A 24,313-nucleotide genomic window follows, 5' to 3' on the forward strand; every position below is an offset into this window, starting at 1 on the left:
TCCAACAGGTGTTGAAATAATGGGATTAAAAGGGGAGATCCCTTCAGAAAGACAGAAACAATAGCAAAGACAAAAAACACTTTTGGAATCTGCTTTTAGTCAACACATAAGGAAAGGGTGCACCGGTCCTGGAAATACTGCAATACCAGGTCAATGCGTGGAGTGGACAGAGCAAGCTCTATTTCCATCTCCCTGTTCTAAAAATCCATTTAATATATGGTCCCCAGATAGGGGACGTATCAGATATTAAACTGATAAGAACAGATACTACACTTGATCTTAGCCAAAAGGCCGAGAAGCGATAACCCGAACGGGCCGCGCGTTGCCCGAGCCTGCCCGATACTGCTGTTCAGCCCTTGCAGCGATTCAGCCTACTTCTAGGCAATTCCATGGGGCCCTGCAGGCTCACACACTCACAGCTACACGGGAGGTGAATAAAGGCCGGAGAGGAAGCCAGACAGGATTTGCTTCTTTTGCTTGCACCACAATGCAGTGCTGAAAGAGAAGGAATCTACATAAAAACGCCTTCCTGGCAACGCCCAAATGCCCTGCTGCCATGCAGATAAACACTGGCAGCGGCAGCAAGTGCATGCCCACAGCCAACCCTTGTTCCTTCACACCTTGTATCAGCTGTAATCCAGTCCAGTCCAGTGCTGCCTGCTGAGCAGCACTGACCAACACTGCCTGGGCCCAGGCTTTTATCTCTGAGGCCCCATTATGATGTCAGAAAGCTGGCTCTGGAATCCTGAGGGCTCCACTATGACACGTGCAAAGTTCCGTCTGAACTTTATATAAGACTGTGAGGCTCAGTCAGTCACTCAGTGTTGCCTGAGAGGGCAACACTGCAACAGCCGGCCGCCAGGCTGTCTTTTTTTTGCACAGCTAGTTGCCTCCAGGAGGCCACAAGAGGGAGACAAGGGACTGCAAAATGGAAAATAGGCATCCACCAACTTTACAGACAACTTCTCCTTGCTCCTACAACCTCCATCCTTGCACAGTTTGTTATTCTTCTAGGTAACATAGTAACAAATCCAAATTGCTGCTCTCTTTGTAGGCAAGCAAGGCTTTGTTGCAACTGCAATTCTTACTTCTTCTTGAAATGTAGGGACGACAGTACATTCCATCACATCCATCTAGTGTACACAGGTAGGTCCATTGTGGCGGGCAGGCGAGCGGGCGGGCTGCTTTATTGGCTGTTTGCTGTTCCCCTACTCCACTCCACTATTTGACTGTTGTGCTGCATCAATCAATCAATCAATCAATCAATCAATCAATCAATCGATCAGTGGCTGGCTCAGGTGCAGCTCTTTAACTTACCTAAAAGGGAGGGCGGAGAGAAGACAAGGAAGGTGAATGAGGTGTTCCAATGTGAAATGCCGGAAACACAGAAACACAGACGACACACAACAAGAGGTGGCAATCTATTCATTAATTGCATTTAATCAATGAGCTCATTATCACTCATGCATTGTCCAACAGGTGTTGAAATAATGGGATTAAAAGGGGAGATCCCTTCAGAAAGACAGAAACAATAGCAAAGACAAAAAACACTTTTGGAATCTGCTTTTAGTCAACACATAAGGAAAGGGTGCACCGGTCCTGGAAATACTGCAATACCAGGTCAATGCGTGGAGTGGACAGAGCAAGCTCTATTTCCATCTCCCTGTTCTAAAAATCCATTTAATATATGGTCCCCAGATAGGGGACGTATCAGATATTAAACTGATAAGAACAGATACTACACTTGATCTTAGCCAAAAGGCCGAGAAGCGATAACCCGAACGGGCCGCGCGTTGCCCGAGCCTGCCCGATACTGCTGTTCAGCCCTTGCAGCGATTCAGCCTACTTCTAGGCAATTCCATGGGGCCCTGCAGGCTCACACACTCACAGCTACACGGGAGGTGAATAAAGGCCGGAGAGGAAGCCAGACAGGATTTGCTTCTTTTGCTTGCACCACAATGCAGTGCTGAAAGAGGAGGAATCTACATAAAAACGCCTTCCTGGCAACGCCCAAATGCCCTGCTGCCATGCAGATAAACACTGGCAGCGGCAGCAAGTGCATGCCCACAGCCACCCCTTGTTCCTTCACACCTTGTATCAGCTGTAATCCAGTCCAGTCCAGTGCTGCCTGCTGAGCAGCACTGACCAACACTGCCTGGGCCCAGGCTTTTATCTCTGAGGCCCCATTATGATGTCAGAAAGCTGGCTCTGGAATCCTGAGGGCTCCACTATGACACGTGCAAAGTTCCGTCTGAACTTTATATAAGACGGTGAGGCTCAGTCAGTCACTCAGTGTTGCCTGAGAGGGCAACACTGCAACAGCCGGCCGCCAGGCTGTCTTTTTTTTGCACAGCTAGTTGCCTCCAGGAGGCCACAAGAGGGAGACAAGGGACTGCAAAATGGAAAATAGGCATCCACCAACTTTACAGACAACTTCTCCTTGCTCCTACAACCTCCATCCTTGCACAGTTTGTTATTCTTCTAGGTAACATAGTAACAAATCCAAATTGCTGCTCTCTTTGTAGGCAAGCAAGGCTTTGTTGCAACTGCAATTCTTACTTCTTCTTGAAATGTAGGGACGACAGTACATTCCATCACATCCATCTAGTGTACACAGGTAGGTCCATTGTGGCGGGCAGGCGAGCGGGCGGGCTGCTTTATTGGCTGTTTGCTGTTCCCCTACTCCACTCCACTATTTGACTGTTGTGCTGCATCAATCAATCAATCAATCAATCAATCAATCAATCAATCAATCAATCAATCAGTGGCTGGCTCAGGTGCAGCTCTTTAACTTACCTAAAAGGGAGGGCGGAGAGAAGACAAGGAAGGTGAATGAGGTGTTCCAATGTGAAATGCCGGAAACACAGAAACACAGACGACACACAACAAGAGGTGGCAATCTATTCATTAATTGCATTTAATCAATGAGCTCATTATCACTCATGCATTGTCCAACAGGTGTTGAAATAATGGGATTAAAAGGGGAGATCCCTTCAGAAAGACAGAAACAATAGCAAAGACAAAAAACACTTTTGGAATCTGCTTTTAGTCAACACATAAGGAAAGGGTGCACCGGTCCTGGAAATACTGCAATACCAGGTCAATGCGTGGAGTGGACAGAGCAAGCTCTATTTCCATCTCCCTGTTCTAAAAATCCATTTAATATATGGTCCCCAGATAGGGGACGTATCAGATATTAAACTGATAAGAACAGATACTACACTTGATCTTAGCCAAAAGGCCGAGAAGCGATAACCCGAACGGGCCGCGCGTTGCCCGAGCCTGCCCGATACTGCTGTTCAGCCCTTGCAGCGATTCAGCCTACTTCTAGGCAATTCCATGGGGCCCTGCAGGCTCACACACTCACAGCTACACGGGAGGTGAATAAAGGCCGGAGAGGAAGCCAGACAGGATTTGCTTCTTTTGCTTGCACCACAATGCAGTGCTGAAAGAGGAGGAATCTACATAAAAACGCCTTCCTGGCAACGCCCAAATGCCCTGCTGCCATGCAGATAAACACTGGCAGCGGCAGCAAGTGCATGCCCACAGCCACCCCTTGTTCCTTCACACCTTGTATCAGCTGTAATCCAGTCCAGTCCAGTGCTGCCTGCTGAGCAGCACTGACCAACACTGCCTGGGCCCAGGCTTTTATCTCTGAGGCCCCATTATGATGTCAGAAAGCTGGCTCTGGAATCCTGAGGGCTCCACTATGACACGTGCAAAGTTCCGTCTGAACTTTATATAAGACGGTGAGGCTCAGTCAGTCACTCAGTGTTGCCTGAGAGGGCAACACTGCAACAGCCGGCCGCCAGGCTGTCTTTTTTTTGCACAGCTAGTTGCCTCCAGGAGGCCACAAGAGGGAGACAAGGGACTGCAAAATGGAAAATAGGCATCCACCAACTTTACAGACAACTTCTCCTTGCTCCTACAACCTCCATCCTTGCACAGTTTGTTATTCTTCTAGGTAACATAGTAACAAATCCAAATTGCTGCTCTCTTTGTAGGCAAGCAAGGCTTTGTTGCAACTGCAATTCTTACTTCTTCTTGAAATGTAGGGACGACAGTACATTCCATCACATCCATCTAGTGTACACAGGTAGGTCCATTGTGGCGGGCAGGCGAGCGGGCGGGCTGCTTTATTGGCTGTTTGCTGTTCCCCTACTCCACTCCACTATTTGACTGTTGTGCTGCATCAATCAATCAATCAATCAATCAATCAATCAATCAATCAATCAATCAATCAATCAGTGGCTGGCTCAGGTGCAGCTCTTTAACTTACCTAAAAGGGAGGGCGGAGAGAAGACAAGGAAGGTGAATGAGGTGTTCCAATGTGAAATGCCGGAAACACAGAAACACAGACGACACACAACAAGAGGTGGCAATCTATTCATTAATTGCATTTAATCAATGAGCTCATTATCACTCATGCATTGTCCAACAGGTGTTGAAATAATGGGATTAAAAGGGGAGATCCCTTCAGAAAGACAGAAACAATAGCAAAGACAAAAAACACTTTTGGAATCTGCTTTTAGTCAACACATAAGGAAAGGGTGCACCGGTCCTGGAAATACTGCAATACCAGGTCAATGCGTGGAGTGGACAGAGCAAGCTCTATTTCCATCTCCCTGTTCTAAAAATCCATTTAATATATGGTCCCCAGATAGGGGACGTATCAGATATTAAACTGATAAGAACAGATACTACACTTGATCTTAGCCAAAAGGCCGAGAAGCGATAACCCGAACGGGCCGCGCGTTGCCCGAGCCTGCCCGATACTGCTGTTCAGCCCTTGCAGCGATTCAGCCTACTTCTAGGCAATTCCATGGGGCCCTGCAGGCTCACACACTCACAGCTACACGGGAGGTGAATAAAGGCCGGAGAGGAAGCCAGACAGGATTTGCTTCTTTTGCTTGCACCACAATGCAGTGCTGAAAGAGGAGGAATCTACATAAAAACGCCTTCCTGGCAACGCCCAAATGCCCTGCTGCCATGCAGATAAACACTGGCAGCGGCAGCAAGTGCATGCCCACAGCCACCCCTTGTTCCTTCACACCTTGTATCAGCTGTAATCCAGTCCAGTCCAGTGCTGCCTGCTGAGCAGCACTGACCAACACTGCCTGGGCCCAGGCTTTTATCTCTGAGGCCCCATTATGATGTCAGAAAGCTGGCTCTGGAATCCTGAGGGCTCCACTATGACACGTGCAAAGTTCCGTCTGAACTTTATATAAGACGGTGAGGCTCAGTCAGTCACTCAGTGTTGCCTGAGAGGGCAACACTGCAACAGCCGGCCGCCAGGCTGTCTTTTTTTTGCACAGCTAGTTGCCTCCAGGAGGCCACAAGAGGGAGACAAGGGACTGCAAAATGGAAAATAGGCATCCACCAACTTTACAGACAACTTCTCCTTGCTCCTACAACCTCCATCCTTGCACAGTTTGTTATTCTTCTAGGTAACATAGTAACAAATCCAAATTGCTGCTCTCTTTGTAGGCAAGCAAGGCTTTGTTGCAACTGCAATTCTTACTTCTTCTTGAAATGTAGGGACGACAGTACATTCCATCACATCCATCTAGTGTACACAGGTAGGTCCATTGTGGCGGGCAGGCGAGCGGGCGGGCTGCTTTATTGGCTGTTTGCTGTTCCCCTACTCCACTCCACTATTTGACTGTTGTGCTGCATCAATCAATCAATCAATCAATCAATCAATCAATCAGTGGCTGGCTCAGGTGCAGCTCTTTAACTTACCTAAAAGGGAGGGCGGAGAGAAGACAAGGAAGGTGAATGAGGTGTTCCAATGTGAAATGCCGGAAACACAGAAACACAGACGACACACAACAAGAGGTGGCAATCTATTCATTAATTGCATTTAATCAATGAGCTCATTATCACTCATGCATTGTCCAACAGGTGTTGAAATAATGGGATTAAAAGGGGAGATCCCTTCAGAAAGACAGAAACAATAGCAAAGACAAAAAACACTTTTGGAATCTGCTTTTAGTCAACACATAAGGAAAGGGTGCACCGGTCCTGGAAATACTGCAATACCAGGTCAATGCGTGGAGTGGACAGAGCAAGCTCTATTTCCATCTCCCTGTTCTAAAAATCCATTTAATATATGGTCCCCAGATAGGGGACGTATCAGATATTAAACTGATAAGAACAGATACTACACTTGATCTTAGCCAAAAGGCCGAGAAGCGATAACCCGAACGGGCCGCGCGTTGCCCGAGCCTGCCCGATACTGCTGTTCAGCCCTTGCAGCGATTCAGCCTACTTCTAGGCAATTCCATGGGGCCCTGCAGGCTCACACACTCACAGCTACACGGGAGGTGAATAAAGGCCGGAGAGGAAGCCAGACAGGATTTGCTTCTTTTGCTTGCACCACAATGCAGTGCTGAAAGAGAAGGAATCTACATAAAAACGCCTTCCTGGCAACGCCCAAATGCCCTGCTGCCATGCAGATAAACACTGGCAGCGGCAGCAAGTGCATGCCCACAGCCAACCCTTGTTCCTTCACACCTTGTATCAGCTGTAATCCAGTCCAGTCCAGTGCTGCCTGCTGAGCAGCACTGACCAACACTGCCTGGGCCCAGGCTTTTATCTCTGAGGCCCCATTATGATGTCAGAAAGCTGGCTCTGGAATCCTGAGGGCTCCACTATGACACGTGCAAAGTTCCGTCTGAACTTTATATAAGACTGTGAGGCTCAGTCAGTCACTCAGTGTTGCCTGAGAGGGCAACACTGCAACAGCCGGCCGCCAGGCTGTCTTTTTTTTGCACAGCTAGTTGCCTCCAGGAGGCCACAAGAGGGAGACAAGGGACTGCAAAATGGAAAATAGGCATCCACCAACTTTACAGACAACTTCTCCTTGCTCCTACAACCTCCATCCTTGCACAGTTTGTTATTCTTCTAGGTAACATAGTAACAAATCCAAATTGCTGCTCTCTTTGTAGGCAAGCAAGGCTTTGTTGCAACTGCAATTCTTACTTCTTCTTGAAATGTAGGGACGACAGTACATTCCATCACATCCATCTAGTGTACACAGGTAGGTCCATTGTGGCGGGCAGGCGAGCGGGCGGGCTGCTTTATTGGCTGTTTGCTGTTCCCCTACTCCACTCCACTATTTGACTGTTGTGCTGCATCAATCAATCAATCAATCAATCAATCAATCAATCAATCAATCGATCAGTGGCTGGCTCAGGTGCAGCTCTTTAACTTACCTAAAAGGGAGGGCGGAGAGAAGACAAGGAAGGTGAATGAGGTGTTCCAATGTGAAATGCCGGAAACACAGAAACACAGACGACACACAACAAGAGGTGGCAATCTATTCATTAATTGCATTTAATCAATGAGCTCATTATCACTCATGCATTGTCCAACAGGTGTTGAAATAATGGGATTAAAAGGGGAGATCCCTTCAGAAAGACAGAAACAATAGCAAAGACAAAAAACACTTTTGGAATCTGCTTTTAGTCAACACATAAGGAAAGGGTGCACCGGTCCTGGAAATACTGCAATACCAGGTCAATGCGTGGAGTGGACAGAGCAAGCTCTATTTCCATCTCCCTGTTCTAAAAATCCATTTAATATATGGTCCCCAGATAGGGGACGTATCAGATATTAAACTGATAAGAACAGATACTACACTTGATCTTAGCCAAAAGGCCGAGAAGCGATAACCCGAACGGGCCGCGCGTTGCCCGAGCCTGCCCGATACTGCTGTTCAGCCCTTGCAGCGATTCAGCCTACTTCTAGGCAATTCCATGGGGCCCTGCAGGCTCACACACTCACAGCTACACGGGAGGTGAATAAAGGCCGGAGAGGAAGCCAGACAGGATTTGCTTCTTTTGCTTGCACCACAATGCAGTGCTGAAAGAGGAGGAATCTACATAAAAACGCCTTCCTGGCAACGCCCAAATGCCCTGCTGCCATGCAGATAAACACTGGCAGCGGCAGCAAGTGCATGCCCACAGCCACCCCTTGTTCCTTCACACCTTGTATCAGCTGTAATCCAGTCCAGTCCAGTGCTGCCTGCTGAGCAGCACTGACCAACACTGCCTGGGCCCAGGCTTTTATCTCTGAGGCCCCATTATGATGTCAGAAAGCTGGCTCTGGAATCCTGAGGGCTCCACTATGACACGTGCAAAGTTCCGTCTGAACTTTATATAAGACGGTGAGGCTCAGTCAGTCACTCAGTGTTGCCTGAGAGGGCAACACTGCAACAGCCGGCCGCCAGGCTGTCTTTTTTTTGCACAGCTAGTTGCCTCCAGGAGGCCACAAGAGGGAGACAAGGGACTGCAAAATGGAAAATAGGCATCCACCAACTTTACAGACAACTTCTCCTTGCTCCTACAACCTCCATCCTTGCACAGTTTGTTATTCTTCTAGGTAACATAGTAACAAATCCAAATTGCTGCTCTCTTTGTAGGCAAGCAAGGCTTTGTTGCAACTGCAATTCTTACTTCTTCTTGAAATGTAGGGACGACAGTACATTCCATCACATCCATCTAGTGTACACAGGTAGGTCCATTGTGGCGGGCAGGCGAGCGGGCGGGCTGCTTTATTGGCTGTTTGCTGTTCCCCTACTCCACTCCACTATTTGACTGTTGTGCTGCATCAATCAATCAATCAATCAATCAATCAATCAATCAATCAATCAAGTGGCTGGCTCAGGTGCAGCTCTTTAACTTACCTAAAAGGGAGGGCGGAGAGAAGACAAGGAAGGTGAATGAGGTGTTCCAATGTGAAATGCCGGAAACACAGAAACACAGACGACACACAACAAGAGGTGGCAATCTATTCATTAATTGCATTTAATCAATGAGCTCATTATCACTCATGCATTGTCCAACAGGTGTTGAAATAATGGGATTAAAAGGGGAGATCCCTTCAGAAAGACAGAAACAATAGCAAAGACAAAAAACACTTTTGGAATCTGCTTTTAGTCAACACATAAGGAAAGGGTGCACCGGTCCTGGAAATACTGCAATACCAGGTCAATGCGTGGAGTGGACAGAGCAAGCTCTATTTCCATCTCCCTGTTCTAAAAATCCATTTAATATATGGTCCCCAGATAGGGGACGTATCAGATATTAAACTGATAAGAACAGATACTACACTTGATCTTAGCCAAAAGGCCGAGAAGCGATAACCCGAACGGGCCGCGCGTTGCCCGAGCCTGCCCGATACTGCTGTTCAGCCCTTGCAGCGATTCAGCCTACTTCTAGGCAATTCCATGGGGCCCTGCAGGCTCACACACTCACAGCTACACGGGAGGTGAATAAAGGCCGGAGAGGAAGCCAGACAGGATTTGCTTCTTTTGCTTGCACCACAATGCAGTGCTGAAAGAGGAGGAATCTACATAAAAACGCCTTCCTGGCAACGCCCAAATGCCCTGCTGCCATGCAGATAAACACTGGCAGCGGCAGCAAGTGCATGCCCACAGCCACCCCTTGTTCCTTCACACCTTGTATCAGCTGTAATCCAGTCCAGTCCAGTGCTGCCTGCTGAGCAGCACTGACCAACACTGCCTGGGCCCAGGCTTTTATCTCTGAGGCCCCATTATGATGTCAGAAAGCTGGCTCTGGAATCCTGAGGGCTCCACTATGACACGTGCAAAGTTCCGTCTGAACTTTATATAAGACGGTGAGGCTCAGTCAGTCACTCAGTGTTGCCTGAGAGGGCAACACTGCAACAGCCGGCCGCCAGGCTGTCTTTTTTTTGCACAGCTAGTTGCCTCCAGGAGGCCACAAGAGGGAGACAAGGGACTGCAAAATGGAAAATAGGCATCCACCAACTTTACAGACAACTTCTCCTTGCTCCTACAACCTCCATCCTTGCACAGTTTGTTATTCTTCTAGGTAACATAGTAACAAATCCAAATTGCTGCTCTCTTTGTAGGCAAGCAAGGCTTTGTTGCAACTGCAATTCTTACTTCTTCTTGAAATGTAGGGACGACAGTACATTCCATCACATCCATCTAGTGTACACAGGTAGGTCCATTGTGGCGGGCAGGCGAGCGGGCGGGCTGCTTTATTGGCTGTTTGCTGTTCCCCTACTCCACTCCACTATTTGACTGTTGTGCTGCATCAATCAATCAATCAATCAATCAATCAATCAATCAATCAATCAATCAATCAATCAATCAATCAGTGGCTGGCTCAGGTGCAGCTCTTTAACTTACCTAAAAGGGAGGGCGGAGAGAAGACAAGGAAGGTGAATGAGGTGTTCCAATGTGAAATGCCGGAAACACAGAAACACAGACGACACACAACAAGAGGTGGCAATCTATTCATTAATTGCATTTAATCAATGAGCTCATTATCACTCATGCATTGTCCAACAGGTGTTGAAATAATGGGATTAAAAGGGGAGATCCCTTCAGAAAGACAGAAACAATAGCAAAGACAAAAAACACTTTTGGAATCTGCTTTTAGTCAACACATAAGGAAAGGGTGCACCGGTCCTGGAAATACTGCAATACCAGGTCAATGCGTGGAGTGGACAGAGCAAGCTCTATTTCCATCTCCCTGTTCTAAAAATCCATTTAATATATGGTCCCCAGATAGGGGACGTATCAGATATTAAACTGATAAGAACAGATACTACACTTGATCTTAGCCAAAAGGCCGAGAAGCGATAACCCGAACGGGCCGCGCGTTGCCCGAGCCTGCCCGATACTGCTGTTCAGCCCTTGCAGCGATTCAGCCTACTTCTAGGCAATTCCATGGGGCCCTGCAGGCTCACACACTCACAGCTACACGGGAGGTGAATAAAGGCCGGAGAGGAAGCCAGACAGGATTTGCTTCTTTTGCTTGCACCACAATGCAGTGCTGAAAGAGGAGGAATCTACATAAAAACGCCTTCCTGGCAACGCCCAAATGCCCTGCTGCCATGCAGATAAACACTGGCAGCGGCAGCAAGTGCATGCCCACAGCCACCCCTTGTTCCTTCACACCTTGTATCAGCTGTAATTCAGTCCAGTCCAGTGCTGCCTGCTGAGCAGCACTGACCAACACTGCCTGGGCCCAGGCTTTTATCTCTGAGGCCCCATTATGATGTCAGAAAGCTGGCTCTGGAATCCTGAGGGCTCCACTATGACACGTGCAAAGTTCCGTCTGAACTTTATATAAGACGGTGAGGCTCAGTCAGTCACTCAGTGTTGCCTGAGAGGGCAACACTGCAACAGCCGGCCGCCAGGCTGTCTTTTTTTTGCACAGCTAGTTGCCTCCAGGAGGCCACAAGAGGGAGACAAGGGACTGCAAAATGGAAAATAGGCATCCACCAACTTTACAGACAACTTCTCCTTGCTCCTACAACCTCCATCCTTGCACAGTTTGTTATTCTTCTAGGTAACATAGTAACAAATCCAAATTGCTGCTCTCTTTGTAGGCAAGCAAGGCTTTGTTGCAACTGCAATTCTTACTTCTTCTTGAAATGTAGGGACGACAGTACATTCCATCACATCCATCTAGTGTACACAGGTAGGTCCATTGTGGCGGGCAGGCGAGCGGGCGGGCTGCTTTATTGGCTGTTTGCTGTTCCCCTACTCCACTCCACTATTTGACTGTTGTGCTGCATCAATCAATCAATCAATCAATCAATCAATCAATCAATCAATCAATCAATCAATCAATCAGTGGCTGGCTCAGGTGCAGCTCTTTAACTTACCTAAAAGGGAGGGCGGAGAGAAGACAAGGAAGGTGAATGAGGTGTTCCAATGTGAAATGCCGGAAACACAGAAACACAGACGACACACAACAAGAGGTGGCAATCTATTCATTAATTGCATTTAATCAATGAGCTCATTATCACTCATGCATTGTCCAACAGGTGTTGAAATAATGGGATTAAAAGGGGAGATCCCTTCAGAAAGACAGAAACAATAGCAAAGACAAAAAACACTTTTGGAATCTGCTTTTAGTCAACACATAAGGAAAGGGTGCACCGGTCCTGGAAATACTGCAATACCAGGTCAATGCGTGGAGTGGACAGAGCAAGCTCTATTTCCATCTCCCTGTTCTAAAAATCCATTTAATATATGGTCCCCAGATAGGGGACGTATCAGATATTAAACTGATAAGAACAGATACTACACTTGATCTTAGCCAAAAGGCCGAGAAGCGATAACCCGAACGGGCCGCGCGTTGCCCGAGCCTGCCCGATACTGCTGTTCAGCCCTTGCAGCGATTCAGCCTACTTCTAGGCAATTCCATGGGGCCCTGCAGGCTCACACACTCACAGCTACACGGGAGGTGAATAAAGGCCGGAGAGGAAGCCAGACAGGATTTGCTTCTTTTGCTTGCACCACAATGCAGTGCTGAAAGAGGAGGAATCTACATAAAAACGCCTTCCTGGCAACGCCCAAATGCCCTGCTGCCATGCAGATAAACACTGGCAGCGGCAGCAAGTGCATGCCCACAGCCACCCCTTGTTCCTTCACACCTTGTATCAGCTGTAATCCAGTCCAGTCCAGTGCTGCCTGCTGAGCAGCACTGACCAACACTGCCTGGGCCCAGGCTTTTATCTCTGAGGCCCCATTATGATGTCAGAAAGCTGGCTCTGGAATCCTGAGGGCTCCACTATGACACGTGCAAAGTTCCGTCTGAACTTTATATAAGACGGTGAGGCTCAGTCAGTCACTCAGTGTTGCCCAACACTGCAACAGCCGGCCGCCAGGCTGTCTTTTTTTTGCACAGCTAGTTGCCTCCAGGAGGCCACAAGAGGGAGACAAGGGACTGCAAAATGGAAAATAGGCATCCACCAACTTTACAGACAACTTCTCCTTGCTCCTACAACCTCCATCCTTGCACAGTTTGTTATTCTTCTAGGTAACATAGTAACAAATCCAAATTGCTGCTCTCTTTGTAGGCAAGCAAGGCTTTGTTGCAACTGCAATTCTTACTTCTTCTTGAAATGTAGGGACGACAGTACATTCCATCACATCCATCTAGTGTACACAGGTAGGTCCATTGTGGCGGGCAGGCGAGCGGGCGGGCTGCTTTATTGGCTGTTTGCTGTTCCCCTACTCCACTCCACTATTTGACTGTTGTGCTGCATCAATCAATCAATCAATCAATCAATCAATCAATCAATCAATCAATCAATCAATCAGTGGCTGGCTCAGGTGCAGCTCTTTAACTTACCTAAAAGGGAGGGCGGAGAGAAGACAAGGAAGGTGAATGAGGTGTTCCAATGTGAAATGCCGGAAACACAGAAACACAGACGACACACAACAAGAGGTGGCAATCTATTCATTAATTGCATTTAATCAATGAGCTCATTATCACTCATGCATTGTCCAACAGGTGTTGAAATAATGGGATTAAAAGGGGAGATCCCTTCAGAAAGACAGAAACAATAGCAAAGACAAAAAACACTTTTGGAATCTGCTTTTAGTCAACACATAAGGAAAGGGTGCACCGGTCCTGGAAATACTGCAATACCAGGTCAATGCGTGGAGTGGACAGAGCAAGCTCTATTTCCATCTCCCTGTTCTAAAAATCCATTTAATATATGGTCCCCAGATAGGGGACGTATCAGATATTAAACTGATAAGAACAGATACTACACTTGATCTTAGCCAAAAGGCCGAGAAGCGATAACCCGAACGGGCCGCGCGTTGCCCGAGCCTGCCCGATACTGCTGTTCAGCCCTTGCAGCGATTCAGCCTACTTCTAGGCAATTCCATGGGGCCCTGCAGGCTCACACACTCACAGCTACACGGGAGGTGAATAAAGGCCGGAGAGGAAGCCAGACAGGATTTGCTTCTTTTGCTTGCACCACAATGCAGTGCTGAAAGAGGAGGAATCTACATAAAAACGCCTTCCTGGCAACGCCCAAATGCCCTGCTGCCATGCAGATAAACACTGGCAGCGGCAGCAAGTGCATGCCCACAGCCACCCCTTGTTCCTTCACACCTTGTATCAGCTGTAATCCAGTCCAGTCCAGTGCTGCCTGCTGAGCAGCACTGACCAACACTGCCTGGGCCCAGGCTTTTATCTCTGAGGCCCCATTATGATGTCAGAAAGCTGGCTCTGGAATCCTGAGGGCTCCACTATGACACGTGCAAAGTTCCGTCTGAACTTTATATAAGACGGTGAGGCTCAGTCAGTCACTCAGTGTTGCCTGAGAGGGCAACACTGCAACAGCCGGCCGCCAGGCTGTCTTTTTTTTGCACAGCTAGTTGCCTCCAGGAGGCCACAAGAGGGAGACAAGGGACTGCAAAATGGAAAATAGGCATCCACCAACTTTACAGACAACTTCTCCTTGCTCCTACAACCTCCATCCTTGCACAGTTTGTTATTCTTCTAGGTAACATAGTAACAAATCCAAATTGCTGCTCTCTTTGTAGGCAAGCAAGGCTTTGTTGCAACTGCAATTCTTACTTCTTCTTGAAATGTAGGGACGACAGTACATTCCATCACATCCATCTAGTGTACACAGGTAGGTCCATTGTGGCGGGCAGGCGAGCGGGCGGGCTGCTTTATTGGCTGTTTGCTGTTCCCCTACTCCACTCCACTATTTGACTGTTGTGCTGCATCAATCAATCAATCAATCAATCAATCAATCAATCAATCAATCAATCAGTGGCTGGCTCAGGTGCAGCTCTTTAACTTACCTAAAAGGGAGGGCGGAGAGAAGACAAGGAAGGTGAATGAGGTGTTCCAATGTGAAATGCCGGAAACACAGAAACACAGACGACACACAACAAGAGGTGGCAATCTATTCATTAATTGCATTTAATCAATGAGCTCATTATCACTCATGCATTGTCCAACAGGTGTTGAAATAATGGGATTAAAAGGGGAGATCCCTTCAGAAAGACAGAAACAATAGCAAAGACAAAAAACACTTTTGGAATCTGCTTTTAGTCAACACATAAGGAAAGGGTGCACCGGTCCTGGAAATACTGCAATACCAGGTCAATGCGTGGAGTGGACAGAGCAAGCTCTATTTCCATCTCCCTGTTCTAAAAATCCATTTAATATATGGTCCCCAGATAGGGGACGTATCAGATATTAAACTGATAAGAACAGATACTACACTTGATCTTAGCCAAAAGGCCGAGAAGCGATAACCCGAACGGGCCGCGCGTTGCCCGAGCCTGCCCGATACTGCTGTTCAGCCCTTGCAGCGATTCAGCCTACTTCTAGGCAATTCCATGGGGCCCTGCAGGCTCACACACTCACAGCTACACGGGAGGTGAATAAAGGCCGGAGAGGAAGCCAGACAGGATTTGCTTCTTTTGCTTGCACCACAATGCAGTGCTGAAAGAGGAGGAATCTACATAAAAACGCCTTCCTGGCAACGCCCAAATGCCCTGCTGCCATGCAGATAAACACTGGCAGCGGCAGCAAGTGCATGCCCACAGCCACCCCTTGTTCCTTCACACCTTGTATCAGCTGTAATCCAGTCCAGTCCAGTGCTGCCTGCTGAGCAGCACTGACCAACACTGCCTGGGCCCAGGCTTTTATCTCTGAGGCCCCATTATGATGTCAGAAAGCTGGCTCTGGAATCCTGAGGGCTCCACTATGACACGTGCAAAGTTCCGTCTGAACTTTATATAAGACGGTGAGGCTCAGTCAGTCACTCAGTGTTGCCTGAGAGGGCAACACTGCAACAGCCGGCCGCCAGGCTGTCTTTTTTTTGCACAGCTAGTTGCCTCCAGGAGGCCACAAGAGGGAGACAAGGGACTGCAAAATGGAAAATAGGCATCCACCAACTTTACAGACAACTTCTCCTTGCTCCTACAACCTCCATCCTTGCACAGTTTGTTATTCTTCTAGGTAACATAGTAACAAATCCAAATTGCTGCTCTCTTTGTAGGCAAGCAAGGCTTTGTTGCAACTGCAATTCTTACTTCTTCTTGAAATGTAGGGACGACAGTACATTCCATCACATCCATCTAGTGTACACAGGTAGGTCCATTGTGGCGGGCAGGCGAGCGGGCGGGCTGCTTTATTGGCTGTTTGCTGTTCCCCTACTCCACTCCACTATTTGACTGTTGTGCTGCATCAATCAATCAATCAATCAATCAATCAATCAATCAATCAATCAATCAATCAATCAGTGGCTGGCTCAGGTGCAGCTCTTTAACTTACCTAAAAGGGAGGGCGGAGAGAAGACAAGGAAGGTGAATGAGGTGTTCCAATGTGAAATGCCGGAAACACAGAAACACAGACGACACACAACAAGAGGTGGCAATCTATTCATTAATTGCATTTAATCAATGAGCTCATTATCACTCATGCATTGTCCAACAGGTGTTGAAATAATGGGATTAAAAGGGGAGATCCCTTCAGAAAGACAGAAACAATAGCAAAGACAAAAAACACTTTTGGAATCTGCTTTTAGTCAACACATAAGGAAAGGGTGCACCGGTCCTGGAAATACTGCAATACCAGGTCAATGCGTGGAGTGGACAGAGCAAGCTCTATTTCCATCTCCCTGTTCTAAAAATCCATTTAATATATGGTCCCCAGATAGGGGACGTATCAGATATTAAACTGATAAGAACAGATACTACACTTGATCTTAGCCAAAAGGCCGAGAAGCGATAACCCGAACGGGCCGCGCGTTGCCCGAGCCTGCCCGATACTGCTGTTCAGCCCTTGCAGTGATTCAGCCTACTTCTAGGCAATTCCATGGGGCCCTGCAGGCTCACACACTCACAGCTACACGGGAGGTGAATAAAGGCCGGAGAGGAAGCCAGACAGGATTTGCTTCTTTTGCTTGCACCACAATGCAGTGCTGAAAGAGGAGGAATCTACATAAAAACGCCTTCCTGGCAACGCCCAAATGCCCTGCTGCCATGCAGATAAACACTGGCAGCGGCAGCAAGTGCATGCCCACAGCCACCCCTTGTTCCTTCACACCTTGTATCAGCTGTAATCCAGTCCAGTCCAGTGCTGCCTGCTGAGCAGCACTGACCAACACTGCCTGGGCCCAGGCTTTTATCTCTGAGGCCCCATTATGATGTCAGAAAGCTGGCTCTGGAATCCTGAGGGCTCCACTATGACACGTGCAAAGTTCCGTCTGAACTTTATATAAGACGGTGAGGCTCAGTCAGTCACTCAGTGTTGCCTGAGAGGGCAACACTGCAACAGCCGGCCGCCAGGCTGTCTTTTTTTTGCACAGCTAGTTGCCTCCAGGAGGCCACAAGAGGGAGACAAGGGACTGCAAAATGGAAAATAGGCATCCACCAACTTTACAGACAACTTCTCCTTGCTCCTACAACCTCCATCCTTGCACAGTTTGTTATTCTTCTAGGTAACATAGTAACAAATCCAAATTGCTGCTCTCTTTGTAGGCAAGCAAGGCTTTGTTGCAACTGCAATTCTTACTTCTTCTTGAAATGTAGGGACGACAGTACATTCCATCACATCCATCTAGTGTACACAGGTAGGTCCATTGTGGCGGGCAGGCGAGCGGGCGGGCTGCTTTATTGGCTGTTTGCTGTTCCCCTACTCCACTCCACTATTTGACTGTTGTGCTGCATCAATCAATCAATCAATCAATCAATCAATCAATCAATCAATCAATCAATCAATCAATCAGTGGCTGGCTCAGGTGCAGCTCTTTAACTTACCTAAAAGGGAGGGCGGAGAGAAGACAAGGAAGGTGAATGAGGTGTTCCAATGTGAAATGCCGGAAACACAGAAACACAGACGACACACAACAAGAGGTGGCAATCTATTCATTAATTGCATTTAATCAATGAGCTCATTATCACTCATGCATTGTCCAACAGGTGTTGAAATAATGGGATTAAAAGGGGAGATCCCTTCAGAAAGACAGAAACAATAGCAAAGACAAAAAACACTTTTGTAATCTGCTTTTAGTCAACACATAAGGAAAGGGTGCACCGGTCCTGGAAATACTGCAATACCAGGTCAATGCGTGGAGTGGACAGAGCAAGCTCTATTTCCATCTCCCTGTTCTAAAAATCCATTTAATATATGGTCCCCAGATAGGGGACGTATCAGATATTAAACTGATAAGAACAGATACTACACTTGATCTTAGCCAAAAGGCCGAGAAGCGATAACCCGAACGGGCCGCGCGTTGCCCGAGCCTGCCCGATACTGCTGTTCAGCCCTTGCAGCGATTCAGCCTACTTCTAGGCAATTCCATGGGGCCCTGCAGGCTCACACACTCACAGCTACACGGGAGGTGAATAAAGGCCGCAGAGGAAGCCAGACAGGATTTGCTTCTTTTGCTTGCACCACAATGCAGTGCTGAAAGAGGAGGAATCTACATAAAACGCCTTCCTGGCAACGCCCAAATGCCCTGCTGCCATGCAGATAAACACTGGCAGCGGCAGCAAGTGCATGCCCACAGCCACCCCTTGTTCCTTCACACCTTGTATCAGCTGTAATCCAGTCCAGTCCAGTGCTGCCTGCTGAGCAGCACTGACCAACACTGCCTGGGCCCAGGCTTTTATCTCTGAGGCCCCATTATGATGTCAGAAAGCTGGCTCTGGAATCCTGAGGGCTCCACTATGACACGTGCAAAGTTCCGTCTGAACTTTATATAAGACGGTGAGGCTCAGTCAGTCACTCAGTGTTGCCTGAGAGGGCAACACTGCAACAGCCGGCCGCCAGGCTGTCTTTTTTTTGCACAGCTAGTTGCCTCCAGGAGGCCACAAGAGGGAGACAAGGGACTGCAAAATGGAAAATAGGCATCCACCAACTTTACAGACAACTTCTCCTTGCTCCTACAACCTCCATCCTTGCACAGTTTGTTATTCTTCTAGGTAACATAGTAACAAATCCAAATTGCTGCTCTCTTTGTAGGCAAGCAAGGCTTTGTTGCAACTGCAATTCTTACTTCTTCTTGAAATGTAGGGACGACAGTACATTCCATCACATCCATCTAGTGTACACAGGTAGGTCCATTGTGGCGGGCAGGCGAGCGGGCGGGCTGCTTTATTGGCTGTTTGCTGTTCCCCTACTCCACTCCACTATTTGACTGTTGTGCTGCATCAATCAATCAATCAATCAATCAATCAATCAATCAATCAATCAATCAATCAATCAATCAATCAATCAATCAGTGGCTGGCTCAGGTGCAGCTCTTTAACTTACCTAAAAGGGAGGGCGGAGAGAAGACAAGGAAGGAGAATGAGGTGTTCCAATGTGAAATGCCGGAAACACAGAAACACAGACGACACACAACAAGAGGTGGCAATCTATTCATTAATTGCATTTAATCAATGAGCTCATTATCACTCATGCATTGTCCAACAGGTGTTGAAATAATGGGATTAAAAGGGGAGATCCCTTCAGAAAGACAGAAACAATAGCAAAGACAAAAAACACTTTTGGAATCTGCTTTTAGTCAACACATAAGGAAAGGGTGCACCGGTCCTGGAAATACTGCAATACCAGGTCAATGCGTGGAGTGGACAGAGCAAGCTCTATTTCCATCTCCCTGTTCTAAAAATCCATTTAATATATGGTCCCCAGATAGGGGACGTATCAGATATTAAACTGATAAGAACAGATACTACACTTGATCTTAGCCAAAAGGCCGAGAAGCGATAACCCGAACGGGCCGCGCGTTGCCCGAGCCTGCCCGATACTGCTGTTCAGCCCTTGCAGCGATTCAGCCTACTTCTAGGCAATTCCATGGGGCCCTGCAGGCTCACACACTCACAGCTACACGGGAGGTGAATAAAGGCCGGAGAGGAAGCCAGACAGGATTTGCTTCTTTTGCTTGCACCACAATGCAGTGCTGAAAGAGGAGGAATCTACATAAAAACGCCTTCCTGGCAACGCCCAAATGCCCTGCTGCCATGCAGATAAACACTGGCAGCGGCAGCAAGTGCATGCCCACAGCCACCCCTTGTTCCTTCACACCTTGTATCAGCTGTAATCCAGTCCAGTCCAGTGCTGCCTGCTGAGCAGCACTGACCAACACTGCCTGGGCCCAGGCTTTTATCTCTGAGGCCCCATTATGATGTCAGAAAGCTGGCTCTGGAATCCTGAGGGCTCCACTATGACACGTGCAAAGTTCCGTCTGAACTTTATATAAGACGGTGAGGCTCAGTCAGTCACTCAGTGTTGCCTGAGAGGGCAACACTGCAACAGCCGGCCGCCAGGCTGTCTTTTTTTTGCACAGCTAGTTGCCTCCAGGAGGCCACAAGAGGGAGACAAGGGACTGCAAAATGGAAAATAGGCATCCACCAACTTTACAGACAACTTCTCCTTGCTCCTACAACCTCCATCCTTGCACAGTTTGTTATTCTTCTAGGTAACATAGTAACAAATCCAAATTGCTGCTCTCTTTGTAGGCAAGCAAGGCTTTGTTGCAACTGCAATTCTTACTTCTTCTTGAAATGTAGGGACGACAGTACATTCCATCACATCCATCTAGTGTACACAGGTAGGTCCATTGTGGCGGGCAGGCGAGCGGGCGGGCTGCTTTATTGGCTGTTTGCTGTTCCCCTACTCCACTCCACTATTTGACTGTTGTGCTGCATCAATCAATCAATCAATCAATCAATCAATCAATCAATCAATCAATCAATCAGTGGCTGGCTCAGGTGCAGCTCTTTAACTTACCTAAAAGGGAGGGCGGAGAGAAGACAAGGAAGGTGAATGAGGTGTTCCAATGTGAAATGCCGGAAACACAGAAACACAGACGACACACAACAAGAGGTGGCAATCTATTCATTAATTGCATTTAATCAATGAGCTCATTATCACTCATGCATTGTCCAACAGGTGTTGAAATAATGGGATTAAAAGGGGAGATCCCTTCAGAAAGACAGAAACAATAGCAAAGACAAAAAACACTTTTGGAATCTGCTTTTAGTCAACACATAAGGAAAGGGTGCACCGGTCCTGGAAATACTGCAATACCAGGTCAATGCGTGGAGTGGACAGAGCAAGCTCTATTTCCATCTCCCTGTTCTAAAAATCCATTTAATATATGGTCCCCAGATAGGGGACGTATCAGATATTAAACTGATAAGAACAGATACTACACTTGATCTTAGCCAAAAGGCCGAGAAGCGATAACCCGAACGGGCCGCGCGTTGCCCGAGCCTGCCCGATACTGCTGTTCAGCCCTTGCAGCGATTCAGCCTACTTCTAGGCAATTCCATGGGGCCCTGCAGGCTCACACACTCACAGCTACACGGGAGGTGAATAAAGGCCGGAGAGGAAGCCAGACAGGATTTGCTTCTTTTGCTTGCACCACAATGCAGTGCTGAAAGAGGAGGAATCTACATAAAAACGCCTTCCTGGCAACGCCCAAATGCCCTGCTGCCATGCAGATAAACACTGGCAGCGGCAGCAAGTGCATGCCCACAGCCACCCCTTGTTCCTTCACACCTTGTATCAGCTGTAATCCAGTCCAGTCCAGTGCTGCCTGCTGAGCAGCACTGACCAACACTGCCTGGGCCCAGGCTTTTATCTCTGAGGCCCCATTATGATGTCAGAAAGCTGGCTCTGGAATCCTGAGGGCTCCACTATGACACGTGCAAAGTTCCGTCTGAACTTTATATAAGACGGTGAGGCTCAGTCAGTCACTCAGTGTTGCCTGAGAGGGCAACACTGCAACAGCTGGCCGCCAGGCTGTCTTTTTTTTGCACAGCTAGTTGCCTCCAGGAGGCCACAAGAGGGAGACAAGGGACTGCAAAATGGAAAATAGGCATCCACCAACTTTACAGACAACTTCTCCTTGCTCCTACAACCTCCATCCTTGCACAGTTTGTTATTCTTCTAGGTAACATAGTAACAAATCCAAATTGCTGCTCTCTTTGTAGGCAAGCAAGGCTTTGTTGCAACTGCAATTCTTACTTCTTCTTGAAATGTAGGGACGACAGTACATTCCATCACATCCATCTAGTGTACACAGGTAGGTCCATTGTGGCGGGCAGGCGAGCGGGCGGGCTGCTTTATTGGCTGTTTGCTGTTCCCCTACTCCACTCCACTATTTGACTGTTGTGCTGCATCAATCAATCAATCAATCAATCAATCAATCAATCAATCAATCAATCAATCAATCAATCAAGTGGCTGGCTCAGGTGCAGCTCTTTAACTTACCTAAAAGGGAGGGCGGAGAGAAGACAAGGAAGGTGAATGAGGTGTTCCAATGTGAAATGCCGGAAACACAGAAACACAGACGACACACAACAAGAGGTGGCAATCTATTCATTAATTGCATTTAATCAATGAGCTCATTATCACTCATGCATTGTCCAACAGGTGTTGAAATAATGGGATTAAAAGGGGAGATCCCTTCAGAAAGACAGAAACAATAGCAAAGACAAAAAACACTTTTGGAATCTGCTTTTAGTCAACACATAAGGAAAGGGTGCACCGGTCCTGGAAATACTGCAATACCAGGTCAATGCGTGGAGTGGACAGAGCAAGCTCTATTTCCATCTCCCTGTTCTAAAAATCCATTTAATATATGGTCCCCAGATAGGGGACGTATCAGATATTAAACTGATAAGAACAGATACTACACTTGATCTTAGCCAAAAGGCCGAGAAGCGATAACCCGAACGGGCCGCGCGTTGCCCGAGCCTGCCCGATACTGCTGTTCAGCCCTTGCAGCGATTCAGCCTACTTCTAGGCAATTCCATGGGGCCCTGCAGGCTCACACACTCACAGCTACACGGGAGGTGAATAAAGGCCGGAGAGGAAGCCAGACAGGATTTGCTTCTTTTGCTTGCACCACAATGCAGTGCTGAAAGAGGAGGAATCTACATAAAAACGCCTTCCTGGCAACGCCCAAATGCCCTGCTGCCATGCAGATAAACACTGGCAGCGGCAGCAAGTGCATGCCCACAGCCACCCCTTGTTCCTTCACACCTTGTATCAGCTGTAATCCAGTCCAGTCCAGTGCTGCCTGCTGAGCAGCACTGACCAACACTGCCTGGGCCCAGGCTTTTATCTCTGAGGCCCCATTATGATGTCAGAAAGCTGGCTCTGGAATCCTGAGGGCTCCACTATGACACGTGCAAAGTTCCGTCTGAACTTTATATAAGACGGTGAGGCTCAGTCAGTCACTCAGTGTTGCCTGAGAGGGCAACACTGCAACAGCCGGCCGCCAGGCTGTCTTTTTTTTGCACAGCTAGTTGCCTCCAGGAGGCCACAAGAGGGAGACAAGGGACTGCAAAATGGAAAATAGGCATCCACCAACTTTACAGACAACTTCTCCTTGCTCCTACAACCTCCATCCTTGCACAGTTTGTTATTCTTCTAGGTAACATAGTAACAAATCCAAATTGCTGCTCTCTTTGTAGGCAAGCAAGGCTTTGTTGCAACTGCAATTCTTACTTCTTCTTGAAATGTAGGGACGACAGTACATTCCATCACATCCATCTAGTGTACACAGGTAGGTCCATTGTGGCGGGCAGGCGAGCGGGCGGGCTGCTTTATTGGCTGTTTGCTGTTCCCCTACTCCACTCCACTATTTGACTGTTGTGCTGCATCAATCAATCAATCAATCAATCAATCAATCAATCAATCAGTGGCTGGCTCAGGTGCAGCTCTTTAACTTACCTAAAAGGGAGGGCGGAGAGAAGACAAGGAAGGTGAATGAGGTGTTCCAATGTGAAATGCCGGAAACACAGAAACACAGACGACACACAACAAGAGGTGGCAATCTATTCATTAATTGCATTTAATCAATGAGCTCATTATCACTCATGCATTGTCCAACAGGTGTTGAAATAATGGGATTAAAAGGGGAGATCCCTTCAGAAAGACAGAAACAATAGCAAAGACAAAAAACACTTTTGGAATCTGCTTTTAGTCAACACATAAGGAAAGGGTGCACCGGTCCTGGAAATACTGCAATACCAGGTCAATGCGTGGAGTGGACAGAGCAAGCTCTATTTCCATCTCCCTGTTCTAAAAATCCATTTAATATATGGTCCCCAGATAGGGGACGTATCAGATATTAAACTGATAAGAACAGATACTACACTTGATCTTAGCCAAAAGGCCGAGAAGCGATAACCCGAACGGGCCGCGCGTTGCCCGAGCCTGCCCGATACTGCTGTTCAGCCCTTGCAGCGATTCAGCCTACTTCTAGGCAATTCCATGGGGCCCTGCAGGCTCACACACTCACAGCTACACGGGAGGTGAATAAAGGCCGGAGAGGAAGCCAGACAGGATTTGCTTCTTTTGCTTGCACCACAATGCAGTGCTGAAAGAGGAGGAATCTACATAAAAACGCCTTCCTGGCAACGCCCAAATGCCCTGCTGCCATGCAGATAAACACTGGCAGCGGCAGCAAGTGCATGCCCACAGCCACCCCTTGTTCCTTCACACCTTGTATCAGCTGTAATCCA

At 47.8% G+C, this 24,313-nt stretch overlaps 17 non-coding genes across 17 annotated transcripts; all 17 read right to left on the reverse strand.

Moving 5' to 3' along the window:
* Positions 1-112: 112 nt before the first annotated feature.
* On the reverse strand, positions 113-303 carry LOC142687836 (U2 spliceosomal RNA). Its single transcript, XR_012857024.1, has one exon. It is a non-coding gene; the product is annotated as a U2 spliceosomal RNA (small nuclear RNA).
* Positions 304-1,583: 1,280 nt separating this feature from the next.
* On the reverse strand, positions 1,584-1,774 carry LOC142687837 (U2 spliceosomal RNA). The gene has a single exon (XR_012857025.1). It is a non-coding gene; the product is annotated as a U2 spliceosomal RNA (small nuclear RNA).
* Positions 1,775-3,062: 1,288 nt separating this feature from the next.
* On the reverse strand, positions 3,063-3,253 carry LOC142687838 (U2 spliceosomal RNA). The gene has a single exon (XR_012857026.1). It is a non-coding gene; the product is annotated as a U2 spliceosomal RNA (small nuclear RNA).
* A 1,292-nt stretch (positions 3,254-4,545) lies between these two features.
* On the reverse strand, positions 4,546-4,736 carry LOC142687839 (U2 spliceosomal RNA). The gene has a single exon (XR_012857027.1). It is a non-coding gene; the product is annotated as a U2 spliceosomal RNA (small nuclear RNA).
* A 1,272-nt stretch (positions 4,737-6,008) lies between these two features.
* Positions 6,009-6,199, reverse strand: LOC142687840 (U2 spliceosomal RNA). The gene has a single exon (XR_012857028.1). It is a non-coding gene; the product is annotated as a U2 spliceosomal RNA (small nuclear RNA).
* A 1,284-nt stretch (positions 6,200-7,483) lies between these two features.
* LOC142687841 (U2 spliceosomal RNA) lies at positions 7,484-7,674 on the reverse strand. Its single transcript, XR_012857029.1, has one exon. It is a non-coding gene; the product is annotated as a U2 spliceosomal RNA (small nuclear RNA).
* Positions 7,675-8,955: 1,281 nt separating this feature from the next.
* On the reverse strand, positions 8,956-9,146 carry LOC142687844 (U2 spliceosomal RNA). The gene has a single exon (XR_012857031.1). It is a non-coding gene; the product is annotated as a U2 spliceosomal RNA (small nuclear RNA).
* Positions 9,147-10,446: 1,300 nt separating this feature from the next.
* LOC142687845 (U2 spliceosomal RNA) lies at positions 10,447-10,637 on the reverse strand. Its single transcript, XR_012857032.1, has one exon. It is a non-coding gene; the product is annotated as a U2 spliceosomal RNA (small nuclear RNA).
* A 1,296-nt stretch (positions 10,638-11,933) lies between these two features.
* On the reverse strand, positions 11,934-12,124 carry LOC142687846 (U2 spliceosomal RNA). Its single transcript, XR_012857033.1, has one exon. It is a non-coding gene; the product is annotated as a U2 spliceosomal RNA (small nuclear RNA).
* A 1,284-nt stretch (positions 12,125-13,408) lies between these two features.
* Positions 13,409-13,599, reverse strand: LOC142687847 (U2 spliceosomal RNA). The gene has a single exon (XR_012857034.1). It is a non-coding gene; the product is annotated as a U2 spliceosomal RNA (small nuclear RNA).
* A 1,284-nt stretch (positions 13,600-14,883) lies between these two features.
* On the reverse strand, positions 14,884-15,074 carry LOC142687848 (U2 spliceosomal RNA). The gene has a single exon (XR_012857035.1). It is a non-coding gene; the product is annotated as a U2 spliceosomal RNA (small nuclear RNA).
* A 1,292-nt stretch (positions 15,075-16,366) lies between these two features.
* LOC142687849 (U2 spliceosomal RNA) lies at positions 16,367-16,557 on the reverse strand. Its single transcript, XR_012857036.1, has one exon. It is a non-coding gene; the product is annotated as a U2 spliceosomal RNA (small nuclear RNA).
* Positions 16,558-17,853: 1,296 nt separating this feature from the next.
* LOC142687850 (U2 spliceosomal RNA) lies at positions 17,854-18,044 on the reverse strand. The gene has a single exon (XR_012857037.1). It is a non-coding gene; the product is annotated as a U2 spliceosomal RNA (small nuclear RNA).
* Positions 18,045-19,351: 1,307 nt separating this feature from the next.
* Positions 19,352-19,542, reverse strand: LOC142687851 (U2 spliceosomal RNA). The gene has a single exon (XR_012857038.1). It is a non-coding gene; the product is annotated as a U2 spliceosomal RNA (small nuclear RNA).
* A 1,288-nt stretch (positions 19,543-20,830) lies between these two features.
* Positions 20,831-21,021, reverse strand: LOC142687852 (U2 spliceosomal RNA). Its single transcript, XR_012857039.1, has one exon. It is a non-coding gene; the product is annotated as a U2 spliceosomal RNA (small nuclear RNA).
* A 1,297-nt stretch (positions 21,022-22,318) lies between these two features.
* On the reverse strand, positions 22,319-22,509 carry LOC142687854 (U2 spliceosomal RNA). Its single transcript, XR_012857040.1, has one exon. It is a non-coding gene; the product is annotated as a U2 spliceosomal RNA (small nuclear RNA).
* Positions 22,510-23,785: 1,276 nt separating this feature from the next.
* On the reverse strand, positions 23,786-23,976 carry LOC142687856 (U2 spliceosomal RNA). Its single transcript, XR_012857042.1, has one exon. It is a non-coding gene; the product is annotated as a U2 spliceosomal RNA (small nuclear RNA).
* Between the last annotated feature and the right edge of the window lie 337 nt (positions 23,977-24,313).

The sequence above is a fragment of the Rhinoderma darwinii genome (genome assembly GCF_050947455.1).
Source record: "Rhinoderma darwinii isolate aRhiDar2 chromosome 5 unlocalized genomic scaffold, aRhiDar2.hap1 SUPER_5_unloc_24, whole genome shotgun sequence".
NCBI classification, from domain to species: Eukaryota; Metazoa; Chordata; class Amphibia; order Anura; family Rhinodermatidae; genus Rhinoderma; species Rhinoderma darwinii.